This window comes from Indicator indicator, chromosome 30, assembly GCF_027791375.1.
Source record: "Indicator indicator isolate 239-I01 chromosome 30, UM_Iind_1.1, whole genome shotgun sequence".
Classification (NCBI taxonomy): domain Eukaryota; kingdom Metazoa; phylum Chordata; class Aves; order Piciformes; family Indicatoridae; genus Indicator; species Indicator indicator.
This window is the reverse complement of record NC_072039.1, coordinates 989,652-1,002,749: the sequence shown is the minus strand read 5'-3', so window position 1 is coordinate 1,002,749 and position 13,098 is coordinate 989,652. Positions and strand designations below refer to the sequence as shown.

Genomic DNA, 13,098 nt, shown 5'->3' with positions numbered 1-13,098 from the left:
GTTTGGCTTGGAAAAGGCCTCTAAGGTCATCCAGTCCAGCCCCCAGCCATGGGCAGGGACACCTTCCACCAGCCCAGGTTGCTGGAGGCTTCATCCAGCCTGGCCCTGAACACCTTCATGGATGAGGTGTCCACTGACCTCCCTGGGCAGCCTGTTCCAGTGTCTCCCCACCCTGACTGCAAGGAATTTCTTCCTAGTATCTTCTCTAAGCTCATCAAGTCCAAGCACCCTTCCTTAGGTGCAACCCCAAACCTTTAAGGCCCCTTCCAACCCAAGCCCTTCTGTTTGCTTTCCAGCCCTCAGCCAGCCTGCAGCCTCTCCTCAGCAGTGGGAGCTGGCTTCCAGGAATAGCTCAGCAAATAGTTTGCTCTTTACCTGTGTATCCAGACAGATGCCCTGAAAGCATCTGTCAGAGCCAGCCTCTCTCACACTGCTCTGTGCTGTTTGCTTAGGCAAATTCTGACATGGTGCCTGAGCAGCAGGGCTGCAGCCCTGGCCAGGGATATTAATAATGTCCAGGAATGTTGTGTGCTGCCTGAAGCTGTAGCCCAGAGGGCTCACACTCCTCATCTCCAGGTATCATTTTAACCTGAGGCTAAGCTCCTCATTTGTGTTGGTATTTCCCTTGACCCCACTCAGTATTTATTTCAATTCCTTGAATAGTTTTGTTGTTGTTGTTGTTTGGTGCCTAATTCTTTATTCCTTCATGTTCTGGTTTGTTGCACCTCAGGGGCTGTGTCCAGGTTTGGGCACTGCAGTGTAAGAAGGACATTGAGGTGCTGCAGTGGGTACAGAGAAAGGCAACAAGCTGGTGAGGGATTTGGAGGGCAGGGCTGGTGAGGAGAGGCTGAGGGAGCTGGGGGTGTTCAGCCTGAAGAAGAAGAGGCTGAGAGGAGACCTCCTTCCTCTCCAGCTACCTGAAGGGAGGTTGGAGTGAGGCTGGTGTTGACCTTGTCTCTAACTAATTTCAGGATGAGTGGAAATGCTGCAGCAGAGGAGGTTTAGGTTGGACATTAGGAAGAATTTCTTTGCTGCCAAGAGTGGTCAGGCATTGGAAGAAGCTGCCCAGGGAGGTGGTGGAGTCCCCAGCCCTGGAGGTGCTCAAAAAATGAGGAGATGTGGCACTTTGGGATGTGGTCTAGTGGTCATGGAGGTGTTGGGTGGAAGGTTGGAATTGATCTTAGAGGTCTTTTCCAACCTGCATGATTCTGTGGTGGTCAGCAGAGCTTGGTTTTCCCCTGCCCATTTCTCTCAGCTGGTGCTTGTCTGTAATGAGAGCACAGCCAGCACCCTGTGTCCCTCACTTGGTGTCACATCCTCTGCAGCTTCGGAGGGAGAACTTTGTAACCTCCCGTGGCAGCCAGGGAGCCTGGGGCTGGTGTGTGTTTCTGGGGGAGAGCACCCACCTGATGTGGTTGTGTGGTTGGTGTGTCCCCCCCAGCCCTGAGCTGTCAGGATGCTGCTGCAGTCACCAGGTAGGAGTCACCTTGAGCGCAGCCTCTCAGCCGCTTGAAAAATGTCCCCCTGCAAAGTCAGTTCTGCAGACAGATCGTTTCTCTTGGGGTGCCTCTGGCAGCTGCTGCACCCCTGAAGCCCCCAGCAGTGGTGGTGACATTTCAGAGGCAGGAAAGAAGGAGAAAGTTCTGGGTTTGACTGGTGCCTGGGAGAGGAGCAGGGGCAGATATTGGCTTCGTTCTTTGCCGTGGAGCTGCCTGGAGCTTCTCCTCTGGCTGAGGTTGAGCTGAATCCCTCTCTCTGCAAATCCCTTGGTCATCTGCAGGCACCCAAACAAGTCTGCGGTTCTGGTCTAAGCAGAGCTGCTGTGCTGAGGCAGAAGCCATCCCCCTCCTCATGACACTGCCAGCCTGGTTTTGCTGGATTTGCTGCCTGCATCCTCCAGATCCAAAGGCACTTCCCACTGCCACAAAGCAGATAAACACCAAAAGCCTCTGCTCCTCTCCTCACTCCCAGGGATATTTTGGCAGCTTTTCTGGGCTCTTAGTTACAAAAGAAGCCAAACTCTGGGGGAAAAGGTGCTTCCATGTATTGTTTTTCATAATCTGTTTCTGTAATTGGAGGATTTCAGGTTTCTCTAGTAGGAGCAGGCTCCTGCTTAACCACAGAGACAGATCCACCCAATAACATCTACTTGAAATTTAACTCAGGCTAATTCATTCTGGCACAGTCCCAGCCCTGCTTGATGAAATGGTCTGTGAAGTGCTACAATATCTTGATAATGTACATTCTGCATTTGATTATATCATCAATTATCTGGCACCTAATAAAATGGTAAAAATTAGTGAAAAAGCTGCCAGCAGATTGTATCAGCTGCAGGGTGGGGCTTGGGCAGCTTCAAGGGAACTTCTGCAAGCATAGGATGTGGAGGAGCCTGCTCCAAGGTGCTGCGTTGGAGTAAAGCAGAGCTTCACTCAAACATTGCTGTTGGTTTAATGATTTAAAGCAAAACAAAAAGCCTGCAGCTCCTCTTAGCCTTGCCTCAGGCAGCTCAAGGGCTGCCTGCCCAGGGAGGTGGTGGAGTCCCCATCCCTGAAGGTGTTCAAGGAGCTGTAGCTGTGGTGCTTCAGGGCATGGTTTAGTGGCCATGGTAGTTGGGTTCTGGTTGGACTGGATGATCTTAGAGGCCTTTGCCAAAACACAGAGTGATCCAGTGCTGGAGTTTGTGCAGTGAAGCCCTGCTGTGCCCTGCCCCCAGAGTGCTGCTGTGCACAGAATCCTGAATGGCTCAGGCTGGAAGGGTCCTTAAAGCTCATCCAGTTCCAAGCCCAGGCTGCTCAAAACCTTATCCAGCCTGGCCTTGAACACCCAGGGAGGAGGCAGCCACAGCCTCCCTGGTCAGCCTGTCCCAGTGTCCCACCACCATTTGGCCAAGATTCCTCTTTCCTTTGGGGAGCAGTCAGGGATTTCTGGGTGAGTGACTACAGCAGGCTGGGGGGAATTTGGCCTGGATCTGATGGCCCTCTGGTAGGAGAGGTTTGATGGGGAACAAAGGTGTTATGGCCCCAGACAAGCTGCTGGCACATTTTTGTGGTTCCATCTGAAGGCAGCAGTGTGGAGCAGTTGGAATATGGGCCTGGAGTATCTTGGGGAGTAATCTAATTAGTCTGAAGTCAATTCAGTAGTTCCTTTTGTATCTGGTGATTAAATAAGTAGGAAAATGGCTCGAAAATTAGGTGCTAGAACAACCCAATTACATTTCTGTAGCTTTTTGTATTCAATTTCATAAACAATTTTGCTCTTCGCTGGTTAATCAGTGACTGCCTTTTCCCAGTTTGAAAAGCACTTTTGAAATTATAATGCAATTAAATTGTGTGTGGATGTTCTGGCATAGGGAGTGTGAAAGCTGGGGGCCTGGCAGCCAGCCACCTTCTACCTTGACAGTAATGAGTTCCTGAGCTGGCAGCTTGCTGGTGTCATTCAGAGTCTTGTCCAGGCTGGGCTGGGGAAGAGCGCAGCCTCCTCGGCTCCTTCCCAGCCAGGGTCGCCAGGATTCGGGCACTGGATCCTCTCCCTCGCTCTAGGGACCCTGAGGACAGTTCCTTAGCAGACTCTCCACATCTGCAGGCAGCAGAGATGAGCCCACAGGCCCCTGCTCTGTGCTGGGTGAGCAGATTGAGAAGTGTGCAGGCACATGGTGAAGTTTGCTGCAGTTGCAGAGCAGCTGCCTGCTTGTTCTGGCTTCTTTCTTTTTTGTTCTCTTCCTCGGTAGAACTGAAGAGGGACAAAGAGGCAGCTTGCTTTAGTTGGAGGTGTCCCTGCTCACTGCAGGGGTGTTGGACAAGATGACCTTTGAAGGTGCCCTCCAGCCTGATGCAATCTGTAAGGCCATCAAGGATTATTTTCTGGGGGGGCATAGCTGGGGCAAGGAGGAGAACATCTCCATGTGCTCCAAGTCAGCAGCAGATCTGCTCCTGCCCACGCTGCAGCCTCACTACCTGGCTCAGGACAGCAGAGGATCCAAGCAGGGTCCTCTCAGCAGGCAGACTGAGCCCAAGTGAGCTCCCCCCAAGCTCCCACATGGGCTCTGGAGCTGCTGGGGTTCTCACCAGCCCCCAGGGCTCTAAGGGCTGGGCTGGTGTTTAAGCTTCTCTCTTCACAGCCAAGATGCTGGTGGTCCATGCAGCACCTGAACCACACAGAGCACCAAGAGGCATCTCATCAGATGCCAGCTGCAGACAGCTTCCAGAGGCCCAGCAGCTCTTTTGAGGCCACCAGGCTGTGTAGACCACTGCCTGCTGCCTGCTTCTGCTCTGCTGTGTGCTGTCTCCATAGGTCTTTGGAGGTCAGAGATTCTCCAAGCATGCTTTTTATTCTTGTGGGACATTTGTCTTGTATTCAGCCTGCTGGTGCTGGGCAGGAGCTAAATTCAGCCTGCTGGGGAAGGGTGACCAAGTCTGTGTGCTCACCACCTCCCATGATTTACAGCAGAGCACCACCAGAGGAAAGGTAAAAAGCTGTGTTCAGAGGAAAAGAAATAATGTTGGAAATAATGACTTGCTTGGCAGGTTTTAACAAGTTCAGTGATGGTATTAGGTGCCCTTGGCTCAAGATAGTAACCTCCTCTTAATGATCATTACCTGGCTAATAAAGACCTCAGAGCAGGTCATTACAGCTTAATTTAGACACAGCATCCTGTTTGGTTTGCACAGTGCTGCCATCCTTCAAGCCCTTGGATCTATGGCCTGAGCCCCGTGGCTGGCACTTGGGCTTTGCTTGGGTTTTTCCTCCCCCAGCAGCTTAATGAGGACCTGGTGGTTTGCTGGAATCCTGATGGCCTTCAGCGGAGCTGCTTGCAGAGCTGGGGGTGGGCACAGGCAGGGCAGAGCCTGAGGGACTGGTGCAGCTCATGGCCTCGGTCCTGTTTGCAGGCTGTGGTTTTCATGGGCATGGACTGAAGGAAGCAGTGATGAGAATGGATCTGGGAGAGTTCTTGCTTAATTCTATACAGACTCACAGAATGATTTGGGTTGGAAGAGACCTTTGAGATTAAGTCCAACCCTTAGCCCAGCACTGCCAGGTCACCACCAAGCCATGGCCCTCAGCACCACATCTCCATAGATGGGAACTCCAGGATGGGGACTCCACCACTGCCCTGGGCTGCCTGGGCCAAGGCTTGACAACCCTTTTGGGGAAGAAATTGATCCTCATGTCCAACCTAAACCTCCCCTGGGGCAACTTGGGACCATTTCCTCTCATCCTGTCCCTTGTTACTTGGGAGAAGAGATCAACTCCAAACTGCTTTCAGGGAGTTGTAGTGAGGGAGAAGGTCTTTCCTGAGCCGCCTTCCCCCCAGGCTGAACAGCCCCAGTTCCCTCAGCCACTCCTCACAGGACTTGTGCTCCAGACCTCTCACCTGTCTCACATCTCTTTCAGATCAGTTGGACATGGCCTTGAGCAACCTGGGCTGGTGGGAGATGTCCCTGCCCATGGCAGGGGTTGGACCTGGGTGATCTTAAAGATCCCTTCCAAGCCAACCCAGTCTGTGATTCTGTGACCACAGCTGTGCAGCAGTGGGGGTCTGGCCACCCCAGCCTCTCCTCATGCTACCTTCACCCCACCAGCAGGCAAGTCTCAAACAGAAATACTTCCCAGGAGCACCCCCAGCAGTTATTAACATTTGGAAGCCATCTCATTGATCAGCTCCATCTTATCAGCCAATTTCCTACTGAAAGCCAAGCAGCTTTCCTCCCAGCATCTTAAATCTGTTGTAAAAATGAAGAAAAGGAAATGGGGGGGGAGGGGGGGGGGGGAAGGCTCCACACCCCCACAGCCTCCCCACACCAAAGCAGTGACACCAGGCTGGGTGCTCTGCTGCTGCCTTTGGCAGCCCTGGGTGGAATTATGCATCATGAATAAAAACTGCTGTCAGCACACATCGGGCTCAAAACAGGGGAGCATATGGGATGTGATTATCTGTATTGTCAAATGCAATAAAGGGAATTTGGATATAATAAAAAATGTAATATTTTAGAAATTTGGTAATAAGCTGTGCAGGAATTGACAGGCAGAGAGGGTTGGATGCCTGTAGGCAAGGAGATAAAGATGGCAGGGCAGCGGCGGGGGCAGCCTTGGTGTCTGATGAGGGAGCCTGACCAGGTTACAGCATCCCAGCGTGGTGCAGCTGAAAGGGACCTCTGGAGATCACCCACTCCATCCCCCCTGCTCCAGCAGGGGCACCCACAGCAGCTGGCCCAGAAGCACAATGGCCAGGGGGGGTTGGAATCACTCCAGAGAAGGAGACTCCACAACCTCTCTGGGCAGCCTGCTCCAGGCCTCCAGCACCCTCACACCAGAGCAGTTCAAGTGAGACCTCCTGGGTTCTGGTGTGTACCTGCTGCCTCTTGTCCTATCACTGGTGGTGGTGACAGTTTCCTTGGCATGGTGAGGGGCTGCAGGGTGCTTGTTCTGGGGATGGAAACCCACACTGAGGTTGGTCACTGGTGCTGCAGGTCTTCTAATGGACACCCAGAAGTGTTCAGGTGGAGCATGAGGTTCCTGTTCTGGTCGTACAAAGAGGAGTGCATTTGAGAGGCTTTTGGGGGTCTCTGATGCCACAGAGCAATCCCTTCCAACCTGACACATTCTGTGTTTCTGTGAACATCATTCCCCAGAACCAGCCTGGGTGGATTTTCACCTGTTCAGAGCAGCAGGCTCACCCTAGGGTGCCAGCAGGCAGACTTGAAGGTGCCAGCAGGCTCACCCTAGGGTGCCAGCAGGCTGCTATGTGGTGCAGCAGCTGCTCATCCTAAGGTGCCTTTGTGGTGCTTTTGTGAGCAGTGCTCCTGCTGCTGGTGCCCCATGGCTGTGGGAGGACAGAGCAAGGACCCTGAGCCTTGCAGCTTTGCAGATCAAAAGCAGAGGAACCTCTTGCTGGTGCCCTTGATCTAGCTGCAGGGCTGACCTCAGCTCCTGGCTCTCCTGCCACACCGGGGTGGCAATACCAGCACCTTGTGTGGAGGGTCTGATCCAGGCAGTTGTCTGCTGATGTACTTTGGAGCATTCTCTCTCATGTCATGGAGCATGGGTTGACACTTTACAGAGCAGCAGGGCCTGTCTGTGTCTGCCAGGAGCCCCTGGCTGCCTCCTGCCCCTCCAGCTGCACACAGCAGTGCCTGGTGTGCAGGTGAATCATCTGTCCTGAGGAGCCAGGCTCCCAGCAGCACTGCCAGGGAGCACACTTCACACTCCAGTGAGGAGGATGTTTTCCATCCTAGGCTGTAGGTGTTAACCTTCTCTTTCTCCTTCCTGCTCCTGCTGCATCCTTCTCCTTCTCTGGTTGTCTCAAGGGTTGGGGGAGATCTTGTTCCCCATGGAGCAGGAGGTAGCTTCAGGTGGTACCTTCAGGTGCGGTTGTTGCTCTTCATGGCAAACACCTCCTTAGGGGCTACCTCCTAAGAAGGTAAAGTCTGAGCAGTGTGTTCCAGCCTAGGGCTGTGCTCTGTGACTCTGGAGGGAGTTTGGAGAGCAAAAGCTCTCCTTTGGTGCATTTGCAGCAGAGGAAGTTGGAGGAAGGACTTAAGTTAGAACTGACAGCTTCTGTCCTTGGTGCTCTTGAGTTTTAGGGAGTTGAGCTGCTGTATGCCAGATGAAAACTGTGAGGAGGGGACTAGAGAGTTGTTACAGTTTAGCCTCTTCCAAGACAAAAGTGATGGGGATGAAATGTGGGACCTGGACCAGGAGGAAAGTTTAAGCAGCTTCTCCAAAGACACAACATAAGGAAGCAGCAAAGGTTTTGAGTCCTGGCTCTTGGGCTGCTTCTCCCACAGGTGGGATGAAACTCCAGGTCCCCATTCCCAGGCTCTCAGGGTAATGAACTGAATGACTTTTGCAGACAGCAAGAAGTGAGAAACATCCCTGGCTGACCACCTGAGCAGCTGAGGTGTCCCAGCCCCTGCTCAGTCATCCTCTCCATACAGACAGGAGTTGGTGACAGCAGCGACAGGACTTGGCTTCCCCTCCCCCTCTGCCCCTCTCCTGCAGGCTTCCTTATGATTATTATTTTATTCTGATGCTGATTATTAGTTTCACAGGGCAGCTTGGCAGCCTGGGATGTGCTGCAGCTTACTAAGTAACTTCCCCCCTGCCCCGTGCTGCCAGGGGCTGTGAGGCTGGAGCCAGGACTGTTGATTCACAGCAATCTCTGCACCGGCTGGGGGGCAGCCACTTGGCAATTCCCAGCTGCACCAGCAAAGCTTTGCAACTGGGAGAGAAATGTGAGCAGGCAAGTTGAGAAAATAAATTAAACTAGTGTCAACTTTTCCTCTTTCCTCCCACATTATTAATGGATGGAATGGGGCTCGTTTTTCAAGAAGAGGAAAAATTAATTGTCGCAGGCTTTCGTGTTCTCCTGCCTGCTCTGGTCACATTGCCTCCCTCCTCCTTTGGGGGGGGTTCTTCCCTTTTTGAAAGGCATCTTATTAGAGTTTGCAGGACCAGCTGCCAAAACTCTTGGTATAAACAGGAAAGCAGGTGGTCAAATAATGCCCCAGCAGGGCTGGACCTTGCTCTGTGTCACAGCTGAAGTAACTTAAAGCTGAGGAGAAGAGAAGAGGCATGGAGCAAACAGGGATGGGCAGATCAGGTACTGGGACCTGACCCCAAAGGGGAGTGCAGGCTGCACTGAGATGTCCTCATCACGGTGCTGTGTGCTGCAGTGGGTGTCAGGATGGGGATGGGGGAGACCACAGACCCCCCCTGGGCCCCAGGGCTGTGGTGGCTGGGGTGGCAGGCTGGAGCAGGGCAGTGCCATGAGAACACTTCCATGTGTGAGGGGAGGCTGAGCCCAGGTTAAGGAGAGCAGCACAGGTCCCACTTTGCCCATTAGAGGTCTTCAGGGACTAACCCCAGCAGTATCCTTGTTGATGTGGGCTGTGCTTGCAGGGACTGGGAAGAGCAAAGCCTTTAACCTGATGAGGGGCTTGGGGGAGACACTGCTGCCCAGTGTGCAGCCAGAGGCATGTTGTAGATCTCTGCACACAGAGTGTGGGGCTGGGGGAGAGCTGCTGGCCACCAGCAGCAGCAAGGAGCCATATCTGATAGCCGTGGTGGTGTCATCTCAGCTCTGTTATCCTGGGGTTGACCTGAAACCTTTCCGAGGTGTGAAATATCCTTGAGTGGAGTGTGAAGAGAGCTCCAGCTGCAGTAGACAGGAGCACTGCCTCTTGGTATCTTCAGGTCAGCTTCTCAACCTTATTTCCAGCTTCTGCCCATCTTTGTAAACTCATTTTTACCTTTCTGTGATTTCAGTCACTTCTCTCTCCACATTGCTTCTCTTCCTGGAATCCTGTGGCAGGGAGCTCTGCCTTGCTACACAGAGCTATCCACCCATGGGTCTGGGCAGCTTGCTTGGCTGGATCAAAGGAGGCTTTTGGGTGTGATGAGGGAGGATGTATCCCCTGCTGCTGGACATCAAACGTCTGGGCTGGCATCAATGGGCACACTGGGAAGGTTTCCAGGGGAAGTGGTTGGGATATTTGAGACTATCTTGAGATGGCTTTTGCGAGCTTTTCCCTCCCCTGTGAATGATGCCCTTGTTTCCTAGTGAAAGATCCCCTCTTGTGAGTCACCCTGGTGTCAGCAGCAGCCCTGAGGGTCCCTGCCCTGCAGGGGTGCTGAGTGCCTCCCACTCCTTTCACTTCTCTGAAGGCAGCTGCTTCCTGGAACTAGGTAATCTTTAAGATCCCTTCCAACCCAACCCATTCTAGGATTCTATGATCTCCGTCCTTTGTCCATAGCATTCCCAGTAACTATCTGGAGTTCCACACACTCTGGATGCCTGCCCAGTCCACAAATCTTCTCCCAGTCAGGTCTAGGATGGTTCCGGGCTTCCAGGACCTTTGGAGCCCATCAGTGCCCACAGACTGGCACTGAACAGAGTGAAGTGTTGGGATGCTCAGAGTGGAATGGCTCCTCCTGAGCAGCTGCCTCAGGAGGGATTTTTCACCTGAAGGTCGTGGATCCCTCTCAGCTTCCTTCAGTGATCCCACTTGGCTCACAGACTGGGGGGGGAGCATCTGTTGGCCCTTTTTTTTTTTTTTTCTTGCTCTTCTTTGTCTTTTCTTTTACAGAAAAGATTATTCCAATGAATATTCAGGTTTTATTCATTTGAATAAAAAAAACCCAACCGTGTGCCTCTGTTAAATGCTTATCTCTTAAATGGAGCTTGTTAGCTTCCAATAATAGCTTCATTCAGAGGGCTGTGGTGTAATTTCAGCTGGAAATGGGTGCTCCTTGACAACTGCAATCCTATTTATGTCACCATTTTAAGCAGCTTGCTTTGTTTTGTGTTAATCTTTCTCATACACTTTGCAAGAAGCATTTTCCTTTTCTTTTTCTTTTTTTTTTTCCCCTGGTCTGTTGACTCTTGGTACCTCTCAGCAGAATTAATTTTAGTCTGGTAGGGCCAGGGAGGTTTGTGAGAGTTGGAGTGATTTCAGAGTTTGTTCACTCTGCTAGCTGAGGAGGCAGGGATGTACCTGCTTGTGTCTGTGCAGGTAGGGAAAGTTGGAATCTGGTAAGTCAAAGGACAGAAGGACCCCCAGTGCCCTTCACTTGATAGAGTGTTTAACCCTGGGGCGTAGCATCCTGGAGTATTGAATGGTTTTGGTTGGAAGAGACCTCTAAGATCAAGTCCAACCCTTAACCCAGCACTGCCAGGTCCTCAGCACCACCTTCTCCACAGCTTTCAAACCCTTCCAGGGGTGGGAACTCCACCACTGCCCTGGGCAGCCTGGGCCAGGGCTTGACAACCCTCTGGGCAAAGAAATTGTTCCTCATGTCCAACCTAAACCTCCCTTGGTGCAACTTGAGGCTGTTTCCTCTCATCCTATCACTTGTTCCTTGGGAGAAGAGACCAACTCCCACCTTGCTCCAACCTCCTTTCAGGGAGTTGTAGGGAACAAGAAGGTCTCCCCTCAGCCTCCTTTTCTCCAGCCTGAAGAACCCCAATTCTTCGTGTCTTGGAGATTGTTCATTCAAGGAGCAATGGCATCTCTGGGACAACATCCTGTGGCCTTTAAGTGCCTCTCTATGTGCAGATTGAAATCCTCTGGTTACTCCCCAATGAGTTAAAGCTATTGATCATCATAAAGGTGGTGAGAAACTGGAACAAGTTGCACAGGGAGGTTGTTTGCCCAAGGAGGTTGTGGATGTCCCTCCCTGGAGGTGTTCAAGGCCAGGTTGGATGAGTCCTTGAGCAACCTGGGCTGGTGGGAGGTGTCCCTGCCCATGGCAGGGGGTTGGAACTGGATGAGCTTTAAAGTCCCTTCTAACCCAACCCATTCTGTGATTCTATAAAGGTAAAATTTTGGGAGCCTTCAGCTGCCCTGCGTGGGCTCTGGCCCCAAAGCCACAAGCCCCCATCCTCCTGGAGCTGCCCATCTGCTGCTCCAGAGAGGAAGGGATCCAGGCTGGTGCTGGGTTTTCTTACAGACCCAGTGGTGCCTGTTTTTTCTTGCCGAGCCAGCCTGGCCTGTGTGGTGTGTCACAGATCTGCTGCAAACGAGTGCTGACACCTCGGGATTGTCATTTTATTCTGGTTATAAAATCTGCAGATGCAGAAAGCTGGGTGGCTCTGATTTAATCAGAAAAAGAATGTCTTGATAAGGCTCTGTTTGAGCCATATGGAGTGGGATGAGAATGGGAAAGTTGTTTCCTAGTCCAAGTGTGTAATGACTGCAGTGGGCTTTCTCCTGGTGCTCTGCACATTAAGGCTAATCTCCTAAATTCCCTCTCTCGCCTCGTCCTGGCAGCCAGACCTGACAAAAGTTGCAAGAGAAATCCTCAACTGCAGCCCTCACTAATGAGTTGCTAATGATGAAGATGTTGCTGGTGCTCAGACGATTAATGGCTGTAGCCCTGGAGTGGCCCTCAGCCTTCTCGGGGCAGAGCCAGTCCCGGCAGTGCTCTGCTCCCAGCCCCAGTAATTGCTCAGCACTGCGTGCTGCAGGGTCCCTGGGATGCCACCTTCAGCCACTTCACCACCAGCAGTTTAGTTTTAGCTACAGGTGTGCTTCAGGTAGGTTGAAATGGAGTCATTTAGAAGGCAGATGAAAGACTGAAGTAAAAGACTTCAAGCTGCGACATGCCTGAAGTGCAAAGTGAGGCAGTGTTTAGAGGATGGTAGGGGCTGGAAGGGACCTCTGGAGATCGTCAAGTCCAACCCCCTGCCAAGGCAGCATCACCTAGAGAAGTAAGCCTGGGGGAGCACCACCATCCCACCAACTGCTGTTGGTGGGGAGCAGGCCAAGAGCTGGAGGGTGCAGAGTGCAGGTGGGGAGCGTCAGCAGCAAAGTAGGTTTGAGATGAGACTTCACTGCTGTCTCCCCAGACTCCCAGGGGCTGGGGTGGATGGACACAGGGCTGGTGGCAGCCAGGAGCTGGCTGCTTTGGAGTCACCAAAGACAAAACTGCTTGATTGCTTTGCATGGCTGAGCAGAGAGGAGGTCACTGGGCAGAACTGTTGGTGGGGAACAGCACCAGGCAGCGTTGGCTTCCCTCTTCATCACCCCAGCATGGGCCAAGGCTGCTGCTGGGGGTGCCCCAGCACTGGTTTGGCTCAGAGCCTAGTGTGAGGAGGACATTCCCTGCTGTTCCACCAGCACTGAGCCCAGCAGAACTTTCAGTGTGCCCTGAGGGAGGGGGTTCAGCCTGTTGTTATTAGATTTTTAAGCCCCCCTTAGCTGATGCCAGTGTTCACCCATCAGGCTGTGCCCCAAAGTGGAGCAGGTTGGGTTGGGGTTTGTTTGTTGGCTTGCTGTTCCTTTCCCCTTTAAGGCAGGAGCAGGAACTTGACTGTGTGTAGTGGTAGTGAGCTGCCAGATTTCTTTGGTGTGGCCCCAGCAGAGCAAACTCAGTGCAGAGCTACAGGCAAGGCAGCAGGCATCAAACAGCCTTAAACCAGCCCAAATCCACCACTCCTTTGAAGCAGCAGCAGCAGAGAAGAGAGGAATGATTAGATCAGAGACCTTCAATGTAATGGTTTCTTGGAGGCCTCAGGATGTCCTGATGAGGTATTAGAGGAAGCAATTCAGGAAGAAAGGGACAAATAAGCACCTCCAGGGGCTAGCTGCATTGTGCTGG

The 13,098-nt window shown here is 52.4% G+C and overlaps 1 protein-coding gene across 3 annotated transcripts in view; it reads left to right on the top strand.

Annotated features, from left to right (window-relative positions):
* The window catches only part of MSI2 (musashi RNA binding protein 2), a 238,913-nt gene that overhangs the window by 170,088 nt on the left and 55,727 nt on the right, over window positions 1-13,098 (top strand). The gene's annotated exons all lie outside the window — the stretch shown is intronic.